The sequence below is a fragment of the Neophocaena asiaeorientalis genome, unplaced genomic scaffold (assembly GCF_003031525.2).
Source record: "Neophocaena asiaeorientalis asiaeorientalis breed wild unplaced genomic scaffold, Neophocaena_asiaeorientalis_V1.1 scaffold14, whole genome shotgun sequence".
NCBI lineage: Eukaryota > Metazoa > Chordata > Mammalia > Artiodactyla > Phocoenidae > Neophocaena > Neophocaena asiaeorientalis.
The window spans coordinates 6481738-6496140 of NW_020175192.1; the positions used below are offsets into that span (position 1 = coordinate 6481738).

General features: G+C 40.2%; 1 protein-coding gene and 1 pseudogene across 1 annotated transcript in view; one reads left to right on the forward strand and one right to left on the reverse strand.

Annotated features, from left to right (window-relative positions):
* Positions 1 to 1282, reverse strand: part of KCNU1 (potassium calcium-activated channel subfamily U member 1) — a 171975-nt gene extending 170693 nt beyond the window's left edge. Inside the window, exon 1 of the mRNA XM_024764958.1 lies at positions 1217 to 1282. The gene's annotated coding sequence lies outside the window, so the exon portion shown is untranslated. The remainder of the gene's footprint in view (positions 1 to 1216) is intronic.
* LOC112413127 (dnaJ homolog subfamily C member 14 pseudogene) overlaps positions 1257 to 14403 on the forward strand; it is a 32790-nt pseudogene continuing 19643 nt past the window's right edge.

The following is a 14403-nucleotide window of genomic DNA, read 5'->3' on the forward strand; positions in this document are numbered from 1 at the left end:
TGCCTTTTATATATCACGACACAGAACTGAAAACTGAAGGTCCTATTTTCTGGTCTGGGAAACCCTTAGATTTCCCTGAACTTAAGTTTCTTCATCTTTGAAATGAGAGAACTGTTCCAAATAATTTCTATACTCTCGTAGATTTTGAAAGCAATCCGCAGGATATAAAATTATCAAATAGCCTAATGGGGTGGTAAGAAAACGTGCAACTTCCTCTTTGTAAGTTATTTATATGCTAAATGCATATTAACCTCCTGAAATCATATCTTCATGGACTGGAACATCTCTGAAGCACAGAAAATCAAGATATTTGCTGACCTGTCAATCCTTTAATAAGCATCAATCACTTAATGGATGCATACCAAATGGCAGGGAAGTCACGGATGATCTGGTATTGTAGGTGTCTACTTCACTTATTGATCATTTATCATCAAGCTGCAATAGTATTAACATATGCTGTACTCATGCTAACAGTGTTTGTTTGACAAACAACATTGGTTTCCCCTTCATTACCCTAAAAGGTGAGTGCTAAGTGAGACTAATTTCAGAGGGACCACATCACTTACTCTGAGTGAACACATGGGTCCTCACTCTAGAACAGAGAATTCCCAGTAGCAGGAGAATACTGTATAGCACTTACTGAGCACTTTCTATGTACCCTACACTGTACCCTATTTGTTCTCCCTCTATATAATTTTATACTCATTAAGATGGCAAGATTTATTTAAAGATTTTATAATGAAAAATTTTAAACATGTAAAAAGGTTGACAGCATAATGTACTGAACATCCATGTACCTATCACCTAGATTTAATAATTTGTTAACATTTTGCCTTTAGCTATTTTGCTCTAGGTTTTTAAAACCAAATTACAGATATCATGACACTTGACCCCAAACTCCTTAGGTTACATCTCAAAAGAAAAAGCATAGGGCTTCCCTGGTGGCGCTGTGGTTGAGAGTCCGCCCGCCGATGCAGGGGACACGGGTTCGCGCCCCGGTCAGGGAGGATCCCACATGCCGCGGAGCGGCTGGGCCCGTGAGCCATGGCCGCTGAGCCTGCGCGCCCGGAGCCTGTGCATAGTTCCTGAAATAACCATTCACAATACCACTATAGCACCAAAATATAGAAATATTTCCTTAATAGCATCTAATATCAAATTCACATTAAAATGTTCCCAATAATATTCAAAGCGTGTGATATTAAAAAATACACACCGTCCAAAGCAGTTCCGGCCGGGCGTGAGCGAGGGGCGTCATGGGTAAGCGTGGGGCCCACGTGCGCGTTCACGGTCAGGGCCGGGCAAAGCCTGCGCAGCCTCAGGCTCCTCCGTCCGCCCCGGGATCGGGGGCGGGGTCAGAGGTTGTCCGGAAAGCCGGACGGCCCGCTTCGCGTCGCCAGGCCGCCGCGGTCGCTCCAACGCCCGCGTGCACCCCGGCGAAGGAGGGACAAGCGGCGCGCGCCTGGCCAAGCCAGTCCCCGCGGCACGCGGCGAGGACGGCCGCGGTGAGGCGGCACCCGCCCCGCCAGAGCGACAGGCGCGCCTCCCTTACCGTCTCGACCCCACAAGGGAGCTGCTCCCGAGAGCAGCGGGCTCCCGAGAGCACGAAGGCACCGCTCAGCCCCCGGCACCAGAGGGGCGACCGTGCAGGGGCAACTGCCTGGGGCGGACACGCTCCCGCACCAACGGGGGCGCGCAGGCGGCGGCGGGCCCGCCCCGCCCCGCCCACCACCGCGGGGAGGGCCGCTTGCGAGGCACTTGAAGAGGAGTTGAGAAGCGAGAGTGCCTGCTGCTCAGAGGACCCCGGCCCCTTCCACGCTGTGAGGCAGGGGCGGGAGACCGAGAGTCCGGCCGGATGCCACACCCCGCCTTCCACGGCGGACAGGACGAAGAGCGGCCCTGTTGGCCATGAACGTCCGTTCCTCGTCCGGCCTGGGAGAGCAGGACATCACCACATGGATCGATGGGCAGGTTAATTATTTTTGACAACAGTTATTTGTTGTGGAAGTTATACGTCATAGTACAACACTTTAGGGGGCGTGTCAGGGGCTTGATATCCCACTATTTATGATGTCAGGATTGATCATGGGTGATGAGGTGAGCGAGACACAGAGAACTTATTACATGCTCAAGTTGTCAAGAGGTCATAGCTAATAACGAGTGGAGTCAAAATTTGAACATGACCTGAAACCTTTCCCCCGCCAAGAATCTACTAAAAAATGACACTTGGCACTTTATCTTACCACTGAGGACTTGATGACTGTGTTAAAGGAGAACGAAAAATGTGACCTGAACAGTTAGGAAAGGCTTTGAGGATTTAAACTGGGTGTTCAACCTCTGTGGGATACCAGTAGGTATTAAGAAAGATGGTGAATTCATGCATCAATATGGAATGGCTCATGCCATTGCAGAAAGGTTTCTTGAGTGTTCTGCTAAGTAGTTAGTTATTTAGTTAGTTATTAGTTACTCTGAAGGGCATATTACTCCATCTGTCAAGGTAATGTCTTCTCTTGGTGCCATCACAGCCCAAAGAAAAGCCAACGGGAAATTCAATCCTATCCATAGGTACAGTGCTAGAATGCAGGGCGGGGGGCAAATGCTAGCGTTGTGGTAGACCAGGATATGAGTTGAGTTGATGTTAACAAAATTGGATAAGTGGTCTGGCTCTGCTAACTACCCCCTGGGACTCTGGCAAGCCTCACTGTATAAATGAGAAAGATAATAACTTTTTAGATTGGGATCCCTGGAGACAATCTGTGAGATGGGCAGTTGAATGCTGAAGGTTCACTGGGAAGTAACACCTGGAATTCATACCTTTTAGGAAGTGAAAAAGCATTACTGGGCAGGAAGAGAAGCAACCTGCAATGTGCCTGTAAGCCTGGAACTAAGATAATAGGTACATCAGCTGTACTTCAATAAGAAAGAGAAAATCTTGACTCCTCAGACTGCCTCGAAAGCTCCGAGACTGCAGAAGTGACTCACTTCCCTCAGCTGAAGACTAGTGCTCCCCATTTGTTTGAAGACTGTACAGAGACCTTTGTCTTTCATGGCAACACCCCCTCCCCCTTAAAATCTCCCGTCATGCCCCTTGATAGCCCTCGTTGGTAGAGGTAGAATAACTAGGATCAAGTCGTAAGATATCTGCCCAGGAAATGGATACTGTAAGGGAGGAAAGGGCCTATACACTGAAGGAGCTAAGGATTTCGTTGGCAAGAGCACGGGGCATACATGTGGGACTGCCACCCACAGTAGGTACTATATCAGAGGAGCAGACTTAAGAGTTATCTGATTTTATGAAGAATTTATAGACATGGACACATAGTAGTTAATGCCCTGGTGAGGACCATAGGAGGTGACACGAATATCCTGATAGGATGCTCCTGAAAGCTTGGAGAAAGCTAAGGCCCACACTAAGTTAAAGTGAAATGCTAGAACTTCCATGGCACACAGTGGAAGGAGGGATCAAAATGCCCAGAGAAATGAGCATGTTGGAGGAAGGCCAGCTGCATTCTAGAGTGTCTGAAAGACACTACAGTTCCCAAAGCAAGAAGGAATACACTGGAGAATTGGGCAAAAATCTCATGGAAAGCTGAGTGCTACTCTGCCTTCTGCAGGCCAGGGAAGAAGAGCAGGAGACGTTACACAGCTGGGCTCCTTGATAGCAATGGGATAATAGGATCTGATGTTGTGGAGTCCAGGTGGCTGCACTTAGTAGAGTCCAGTCAAGTAGGCACAATTATTGTAATCAGTTTCAAGGTCTGAGCAGCAGCAGAGAGGCCTGGCCTGCAGGGAGTTCTGAAAATGGTTACTAGGACACAGTATTCTTCGGGGCAAGATAGACAGGCAGCCACCAAGAACAATACCTATTTTATACAACAAATAAGTCAAGAATAGATGCTCAGGAGGCTGAGGAAAGCTACCCCATATGATGCTAAATGGTCAGCATCCTTGCTCAGTTTCCAGATGTGAGCCAGTTCTTGGGCCCAGAATCCATTTAATGGAGAAGAGGTGGGTCGAGATGAAGGATTCTCAACACTGGCAAGAACATACCTTAGGGATTACCCAATCTTCCCCGGAGGGACCTACCACCATGTTCTCAGGTAAATGTATGCAGAGGAAAGAGAAATAGCACGTAGGCCTTTCAAGAACTGTTAGATACTGGGTCCACGCTGACATTGATATCTGGGGTACAAAGTTATCCTGCCCCCCATTAGAGTGGTTCAGATAATATGTGGAATCTTGACCCAGGCCTGGCTCGTAGTGGGTCTGCTAGGTTCCCATCGTGGTTAGGAGCAGTATTCCCAAGTGGGAATACGCTGGCTTCAGAACCTGAAGATATCTAACAGGCATTGTGTTTCCTTTTTAGTGATAGAAGGTACCACTTCTTCTACTTTGGAGAGAATATCCTAGCACAACCCAGACCACCAAGTCCCTAATAACATTACTAACAGGGGAGCCCTTAGTGTTCACAGGGTTTACCTTCCATCCTCTGAAGCCCATTCTTACCGAGGCCCCCAATGTCATTGCCATTTTTTGTCCCTCTTTGATCAATTAACATTATATCAATAGAATGGACCAATGTAGTATTCTGTGAAAAGGCCAGATAGTCCAGGGCCATTTGGAGGGTGGAAGGGATGACAACTGGCAGTGTGAATGTATTCTGTGGTCAGTCAATCCCAGGGGAGCAAGATCTGTTTCTGAACCTCTTTTCTGATAAAGAGGAAAAGTAAAGCATTTGCCAGATGAATAGCATGGATGCTCTTTGGAGGTGGCCACAGGCCACATTCTGGAAGGAAGCAAAATCTTAGGTGTGGAAGCTCCCTGAGGTCAAGGCCAATGCCGCAAGAGGAGCGCAGCCATGAGCAGCCAGAACTAATACTCCCCTGTGGCTGCGGAGTGGGTGATGGGTCCTGACAAGGAGATCTGAGTGGGGACCACAGTAGCTATTACAATAACTAATTCCCATAGTCTTAGTGAGAATAAGTTATGTAAAACCCAGAAAGCATTATTAAGATTTTAATATTACATTTAGTTACTGGATTGGAGGAGAAGAAATCTAAATCTATTAAGTAATTTACTTTTTGGAAAGTTCTATTATTCCTATCAGTAACTTCTTCCTTATTGAAGTGGATCAGAAACCCAGAGTGTTTAGCAAGATCTTCATATTTTTTTCCAGTTACTACATACTTTCAGTGTGTGTATTTTAAGTTAATTTGACCTTGTCACTTGAAAAGGGTTCTCACTTGGATGCTGGAATCAATATATAGATGTGAATAGCCTTGTCCATACACAGAATGCTGACACTTTCCAGCAGGGGGGAAGACTTACCAATAAGAATTCAACACAGAGGACCTGGCCGACTTTTGCAGATAGAAGGAGCAGCAACCTGAATTAAGGCTTGTCTGTAACAGTGTTCCAGCCAGGACTAAATGCAATAATACACATATTGATTGACCTCGCTCCTCCAGCCTCGCAGTTTGTATGGTGGTGCAGATTAGAACAATTTGATTTCTTTGTTTCTGCCTTCTGTAGTGCAGACAATTTCCCTTGGCCCTTGGGCAGCATTTCCAAGAGGCAGAACAGCTCATCTTAAAGAAGTCTTATCATAGACTTTGCCTTGGTGAATAAAGAATAAAATCTCACTCTGTCCGGCTTTCCCACATGCTTGGGATCTAAATGTTGGAGAAGCAATTCACAGTTTCCCTAGGTCTCAGTCCTACTGTTTTGTAATGAAGAAGCTGAACCCATGATAACTGTGGACACTTTCATCTCTGAAATTGTTCTCAAGGTCCTGATATCATCTTTCTGTACTTAGGTTATCCTAAAATTGACTTTCACTACCATTGGCCAATGCATCCCACATTCAGTGGTGTTTGAAACAAAATCATAGTATTATTATTATTTTATAAAAGTAATACATGATTTTCAGAAATAAGTGTCTCCAGATGTCGAGAATGGACTTGAGGACATGGGGAGGGGGAAGGGGAAGCTGGGACTAAATGAGAGAGTGGCATGGACATATATACACTACCAAATGTAAAATAGATAGCTAGTGGGAAGCAGCCACATAGCACAGGGAGATCAGCTCGGTGCTTTGTGACCACTTAGAGGAGTGGGATAGAGAGGGTGGGAGGGAGAGAGACGCAAGAGGGAAGAGATACGGGGATATATGTATACGTATAGCTGATTCACTTTGTTATAAAGCAGAAACTAACACACCATTGTAAAGCAATTATACTCCAATAAAGATGTTAAAAAAAAAAAAAGCATCTCTAGGAATCCAAACACTTAAAAGTAATGGTTAAAGCACAAAATTACCAATTGAAACTAGGAACTAGGGAAGTAGTGTTCCTTTCCCCAAACTCATTTGTGAAAGGAAGCTGGGAAAAGCTACTGCGGATAGTTACCAGAATCTGTGACTTCCATGAGGCTGTATCTTTAGAGAGGGGATGAAAGGACATAGATGTAGACTTAAGACCAAATTCGAGACAAACCACCCATGGGCACAGTTATGAGATCTATGATATCTTAAGATCACTAATATAAGACTAAGTTCTGAGCTGAGAGCTTGGAAGAAACTGAGTAAAGACAGAGACTGCCAACTAGAGAGTAGGCGTAAGTGAAGAGTAAAAAGGAGATATTCTCCCCTCCACGTGTAGCCGCAAACCACAATCCCAAACACAAGTAAACAATTCACGCTAAGAAAAAATACGAAATGTCAATAACCAGAACCTAAATGTTCTCTAGATGATATTAAACAAATAAAACATTCTAAGAAATTTCTATAAATGTTCACATAATCAGGGAGTTAACTGTATAGTGAGTATCAATGGAAAAGAAAAAACACAGGCATGAAACAAGAACAAGTAGAAAAATTAGAAATGTAGTTACTGAAGTACATATTTTTTTAAAAACTAGTTAAACTCTAGACTGAACACAGGCATAAAACTAGTAAACTGAGAGGTAGTACTTAGGGAATTATGTAGAATATGTGGAGAGACAGAGATTTTCAAAAATACATACTGCATACTTAAGAGGCATGGGGCACAAATGTTGAGACACCAACATATATATGAAAAAATTTTAATAATAAAAGGATAGAGGAGCTTCCCAAGAAATCATATTTGGAGACATAATGGGTAAGGATTTTCCATATTAAAATAAGATGAGTTTCAGGTTGAAATTGCGGTCTGTATGATGAGAAGGATGAAGAAACATAATCTGTAGACACAATGCAGTGAAACTGCAGACCACCAAGGAAAGAGGGCCTGTTGAAAAGCTACCAGAAAACTGAATGAAAAGAGAGGGAATTGGCTCTCTTCTTAACGGAGATGGAGGGGGTCTTGGTCTATTTGGTGGTATTTAATTATGTTTTCCATAAATAGGTAAAACTATACTATACTGTTTAGAGGTATAATACCCCTGGTAAAACTCCTCTAATTAAAAAAACCTCAAAACGTGACAATCTTAAATGTCAAGATATTGGTTACTTCTCGAGAGAAGAGAAGAGACGGGGATTGGGACCGGACACATCATTAGCTTCTAAGATGCTGGTGATATTTTATGGGTTGGCTGAGATAGTAGTTATATGGGTACTTACCTTCCTTAAACAAGGTATAAATATTTAATGCACCTTTCTGAATGTGTGATATATCTGAAATATTTTAAATGTGGAAATTTAAAAAATTCCTACCAGAAATGGCAGATTTCTAACTAAAAACAAAAATAGTAGACTGACAGTTTTCTCAACAGTATAATAAAAGGCAGAAGACAATGTAGTATCTTTCTAGTTTGAAGGAAACATGCTCGACAACTCAGAATTTTATACCCACCTATAACTTATCATTTAAAAAATAAGGGGTAAAGTGAAGACATTTTCAAATAGACAAAGATTAAGAAAGTTAACCATTCATTCATAATCTCTCTCTGAAAGGTATTTTAAAAGTAATACTTCAGCATGAAGGAAAGGAAATGCTGAGGAAAAAAAGCAAGAATGCAAGAAATAACAGTGACAGCGACATAAATAAAATAGAATCATAAATTTGGTTAACTGGTAAAAATTACTATTTTCATTAAAAATTAGCAGTACAGTCTCTAAACACCTAGCAAGATGCAGGGAGGCGAGATACTTGATTTAAATGTAATTTAAGTGTGTTCACGTTCTTACCTTTTCAGAAGTTAGCTACAGATACTCAATAACTTTAGACTTTGTTAGAAAAATTATAGTTATGTATTTTAAAATAATAAATATTTATTATAGAAAATTTGGAAAATAAAGAATGGATCAATATAGAAATGAAAATCTCATATAACACTGTCATCCAGAGAGACAAAAAATATCAATATTTGATATAATTCCTTAACATATATATATATGTAATTTCCTTATGTATGTAATCCCTTCATATATATTTGTGAAGGGATTATATAATGTATATATATATATGACAGTGTGTGTATATATATATATGACAGTGTGTGTATATATATATGAGAGTGTGTGTATATATATATGACAGTGTGTGTATATATATATGAGAGTGTGTGTATATATATATGACAGTGTGTGTATATATGTATGACAGTGTGTGTATATATATATGAGAGTGTGTGTATATATATATGAGAGTGTGTGTATATATATATGAGAGTGTGTGTATATATATATGAGAGTGTGTGTATATATATATGACAGTGTGTGTATATATATATGAGAGTGTGTGTATATATATATGAGAGTGTGTGTATATATATATGACAGTGTGTGTATATATATATGACAGTGTGTATATATATATGAGAGTGTGTGTATATATATATGACAGTGTGTGTATATATATGTATTTATATATATATATAGAGAGAGATCTCCACGAAATTGTACAATGCTGTTATACTGCACACACATGGTCCAAATGTCAGCTGTATCCCGCCCTGCCATCATGCGTATCTGTGAAGCTGTCCAAATTCCAATAGCAGGGCTGACTGTCATTTGAAGTCCTCTACTATTCCTGTCCTTTCCCCAGTTTTCTGTGTCTCTCTGTCTCTGTCTCTCTCTCTCTTCTCTCTCCTCCCTTTCTCTCTCTCTGTCTTTCTCTCTCTCTCTCCTCTCCTCTCTCTGTCTCTCTCTTCTCTCTCTCTTCTCTCTCCCTCTCTCCCCCTCTGTTCTTTCTCTGTCTCTCTCCTCTCCTCTCTCTGTCTCTCTCTTCTCTCTCTCTTCTCTCTCCCTCTCTCCCCCTCTGTTCTTTCTCTGTCTCTCTCCTCTCCTCTCTCTGTCTCTCTCTTCTCTCTCTCTTCTCTCTCCCTCTCTCCCCCTCTGTTCTTTCTCTGTCTCTCTCTCTCCCTCTGTTCTCTCTCTCTCTGCTCTTCTCTCCATTACCTGTGTTACAACCTCATCCCTCCTTATGTTTCACGCAGCCCGATGCCACCATCACTCAGGTTCCCTCAGGATTGACCTTTTTCATGCCAACAACTTAAAAGTGTTGTTTTTCCAGTAAATGTATTGACTTTCCTAACATAATATGTTCTCACTTCCTTACATTATTTGGTATCCCTTTCAGCACCCAGTTTTTAAAAAACTGAATACGTTAAGGAGAATAATACTTGAAATTATGATTTTTGTTATTGCCACACAATATTAAATAAATATGCAGTATTTGCTTATATTCCTCACCAGTATACAGAGGTCTTATTACAGTTCCTTAGGACATGTTGACTCTGATATATCCTTAGAAGAAACATTAGGAATGTTCATTTCTCTCATCCAGTGCCCTCATTTCTAGGCTTTGTCATGTATCGAATATTTTCCTTTTCCAAGTAAGGATTGGTAAGCATCTAATCTAGCAGTGAGTAAACATGTATCTCCACTTCTTAAAAGCAGTTAGCCCCATGATAAAAATGAGCAGCTCTCTAACAGTCAGGCCATCGCCTGAGGAAATCATGTATATAAAATATTAAAAATAATTAATAACATCTCCCATTTCCACTTGAAATGCTAGAGTTCACTTCAAGAAGGAGTTTTGTTATCATCTCGTAAGTCTTAAAAGTCCCCAGTACATACATTGTCAGTGCACACCTTCAAACTCACCTAAACTTATGTGCTATACTAGGTTTATAAGAACTATGAGTCTTGTCTCAGAGCAGTTTAATATGAAGAATAAATCTGAAGTAGGTTTATCCAGAACCTCACAACTAGTACATCTACTCCTGGGGGGGAAAAACAGGCATAAGTTAGTTTTTATGAGCCTTGTGGCCAAGACTTCATTTTATGTTTCATCCAAAAGGGATGGTAAACAGTCTTGTCAGCAAGTTAGTACTTGTTAGCACTTTAGGAACTTTACGTAAACTCCGATTGTATAATGTGGGCAAAGCTTTAAAAAATTATTCATTTCAAGAAGCATTTGGCTTGTTACTAATAAACAGATTGGCTTTCCAATGTAGGGTACAAATACTAGAGTTGATTAACTGCTCTCTGCTTTTGTTCTCTCCTAAACTTTTCCCCCCCAGTCAGATTACCATGGAAGTTGTAATAAAATGTGTAGCTGGTGCTTCATTCACATTTCAGTATGATTTTGTTACTATTCAAGCCAGTGAATAGAAAACAAATTCACATCATGATAAGAGCCCAGGAAGATGCAATCCAGAATGTTAACTACTTGTCATACATGGAGATGTATTTTCTCTCCCTTGGGAATAGGAGTTCTCATTTCTCCTTACTGTAGAGCAGTAACATTTTTTGTCTTTCAGCAAAAGCTACAAGGCATTCATGGGAATGATGTCTTTTCTCAGAATAGAGTATTACAGCTTATAGTTTCTCTCATGGGCTTTATCTCTGCCTTTAGACTATGTGACAGAGATTCTCTCTGGCAGGGAGTCTGGATAGTGAAGAGAAATTAAACCATGCAGGTACAATCTTTTTCCTATCACAGCCCACAGGGACCCCGTATCAAAGCACTGGGTACCTTTAGTAGAATTCCCTGGTGAGCAAGGGGGTAAGCTGCTAAAAGTGCCAGAGGCCAAGAGATAAACACACACACACACACACACACACACACAAACAAAACACGAGCAGATGGAATTTTATCAGTCAGCCTTAATAGAATCCACACACCGGAACTCTGTTCCCAAAGTCAATTTTAAACCCAGATGAGAGTTTGGAGCATGCCCAGGAAGTACTCTTGCTGACAACTTGGGAGCTCTCATTCTCTGTTCTCCGTGTTTACTCCCCTCAGTGACAACCAGTGAGAGGCAAGAAAACTTTTAAAGAAGTTACGAAAATATTTTTAAGTGTGAAATGGGGACTAGTGTCAGGGTTCTGTATTTTTTTTTGTACTAATACTGACAAATTTACCTTTCAAGTTTTGCGGTCAAGTGAACTGACTGCTTATGTAAGTATCGTTGATGGTGTGGCACTGTTGACTTATCCTGAAAGGTGAGCTGTGAAGCAGTTTGTAAGGGCAGAAAAATCATTGTGCTAGAAATCTGGATGGATGAGCCATACAGCTTCCCTGGAACGTAGTTTTCTTACCTGCAAAATATAAGAGTCTGATACACTTTGCTCATTCTAGCTATAATTCTTAGATTCCAGGAATCGAATGCATGATCTGTGTGTAGAAGGAGCATGGAGTAGGAAAGCATGAAAGAAAAGGAACACAGACCTTAGAGGTAGCGAAGTTTATCCTGGATATCTTCAAATCCTGGTTCCACTACATGTTAGATGGACGCAACTCCTTAATCTCCTTGAACATGTTTCTCCATTTGTAGAGAGGAGATAACAGTACATACCCCCAAGGTATTGTTAGTGTTAAATATAAAAATATAAATAAAGAAAAACCTTGACCACTTAGTGGCACAGAATATGCAAACTAAAAATGGCAATTGTATTCCTTTTGGTATCTAAGTTTTTCACATAGAAGTTTGAAAACCATTCATTTATGTATGCCAAAGAAATAAAAGAGTAGTACACTTGAGTTGAAAGAATTCTGGATTAAGATTAGAAATTCTGGATTTAAATCCTTCTGTGTGGATGACAATAAAAATACAACATACCAAGACTTGTGGAATGAAACTAAAGATGTTCTTTAGAGTGTAATTCATAGTATATGTATACTTTTTTTTAAGAAAGGCTAAAAATTAATTATCTGAGACTCAAAATCAAGATGTTAGGGAAAAGACAGTTTAATAAACCTAAAGAAAATAGAAAAAATGAAACAATCAATGTGAGAGTAGAAATTAATGAAGTAGAAAACCAATATACAATAGACTAGGCAAAAATTTCTTAAATAGGACCAAAAAAGTACTAATCATAAAATAATTGATTTATAGAAGAAAACCTATTAAAATTAAGACCTTTACTTGTCAAATATATGTTTGAAAATAAAAAGGCAAGTCACAGAGTGGAGAGAGATATTTGCAATACATAAATTCATCAAAAGATTCACATCCAGAATATATAAAGATGCTAGACAAATCAATAAGAAAGAAAGTTCAGTAGAAAAAAATGGGGAATGGTCTTGAAGAGGCAATTCACAAAGGGGTTATCCACATGGCCAATAAATATATCTGAAGGTACTCAACTTCATGAGTCATCAGGAATATGCAAATTAAAACTACAAAGAAGTACCATAGCACACTCACCATAATTGCTAAAATGAACATTTTAAGTGTTAACAAGAATGTGAAACAATTAGAATTCTCACTTCTGGTAGAAGTGTAAATTGGAACAATCATTTTAGGAATCTTTTTGGCAATACCTACTAAAGCTGAGTATACGTGTGTATCCCAGGACCCAACGTCTCCACACCTAGTTACATACCCAGGAGATAAACACATGCTCATGAACATTCATTGTAGCACTATTTGTAATAGCCTCAAACTGCAAAAAAATCTAAATGTCCATCAGCAGTAAGGCAGATAAATTAATGGTGATATATTTAGAATATGAGACAACAAGCATAGTGAACAAACTTGCACGTACAACATGTATGAATCTCACACACGTGATGATGAGTGAAAGAAACTGGTCTTAAAAAAACATACTATATCATTTCATTTATATGAAGTTCAAAAGTAAGGAAAAGTAATCTATGATACTGGTTGTTAGAATAATGGTTAATTGGTGGAAAAGTATTTGCTGAGAAAGGCTTCTGGGGTGCAGGTGTTTTTAAAATTTTTTTGGTTTGGGTGACAGTCACATAAATGTATTCAATCTGTGAAATTCATCCAGCTAGATACTTAATGATGGGTGGGCATTTTTGTATACTTGTTATACTTCTATAAAAGTTTTCCTTATAAAAATATTGGCTCTGTGACTTTTTAGCTTTTTGTTCTTTGTAAAATCACTTATAGTCTATATCTTATTTCTCCTATTTCTGAAATAGAGGTGGATGGATAACTATTTCACAGCATGTAAAATAGAATTTTGTCTCTGTTTCTCTTTAAAGTACAGCGTGGTCAGTTGGTCAACATGTTCTAGGTCCTGGGGATTCAATGGTGAACCAGATAGTTTCCCTGCCTTGATTGAAGTTGCATTTTGTTTGATTATTTGTAGATACCAGGACAAGGATCCCATTTGATCCAACCTGAATTCAACCTTCTCTTTTAACTTCCATTCAAAGCATCGCTAAGAAAGTGTCAAAAAGCAGTAAACTTCATACCCGATAAAGATAAAATGACATGAATTTCACCCTTTCCCCCCTTTGTCCCTTCACTGTGATATAGAGAGTATGTATAAGGTAGCCAGGACAAAGTTGAGAGCAAAAGATCTTGAGGTTAAATAATGAAGATGAAAGTTACCAGGGTCGTGTAGTTAAAAGTCTTGGTGATGTTGAAAGCACCAGTGTTCTTCAAGCCTAATCTTTGTAGAGTTTTACTTTCCTCCTTGTCTTTTAGTTCACCATTCAGCCCTGATCGCTCTTTCAAATACAGTTACTTGCACATACTCACCTAAGATGCAGCTTACAGGGATCTTCCTGGTGACTTTCCTGGCCCAGTGCTTTCAGTACACATCTTTACCTGCCCATGGCTCGAACCTAAAGAGAAACTGGTAAATTATTACATTTCCAAGGCCACTTCCTACAGGGTTTGGGGGTCTCAACAGGAATCTCTACACCCTGATGGTGAACTACCTAGCAACGATATTAGAACACCATGGTGCATGCGTAAAGAAGTGAAGAGAAGATAATTATTTCTTTAATACCTGGGCAATTGACCCAACTGCCAAAGCATGTGCATTCTCTTTAACCTGAGAGTTGGCCTAGCTTCTCTTCCACTTCCCCAAGAAACAGTGAAATATTCAGAAACTTTTGAGTACCAGTCAGCATTCAGGGTAGGTGAGAAGGGAAGATGGTTGGGGGGCAGAAAACTTCAAACTCTTGAGCTCAGTAATGCTAAATTACTGTGGCT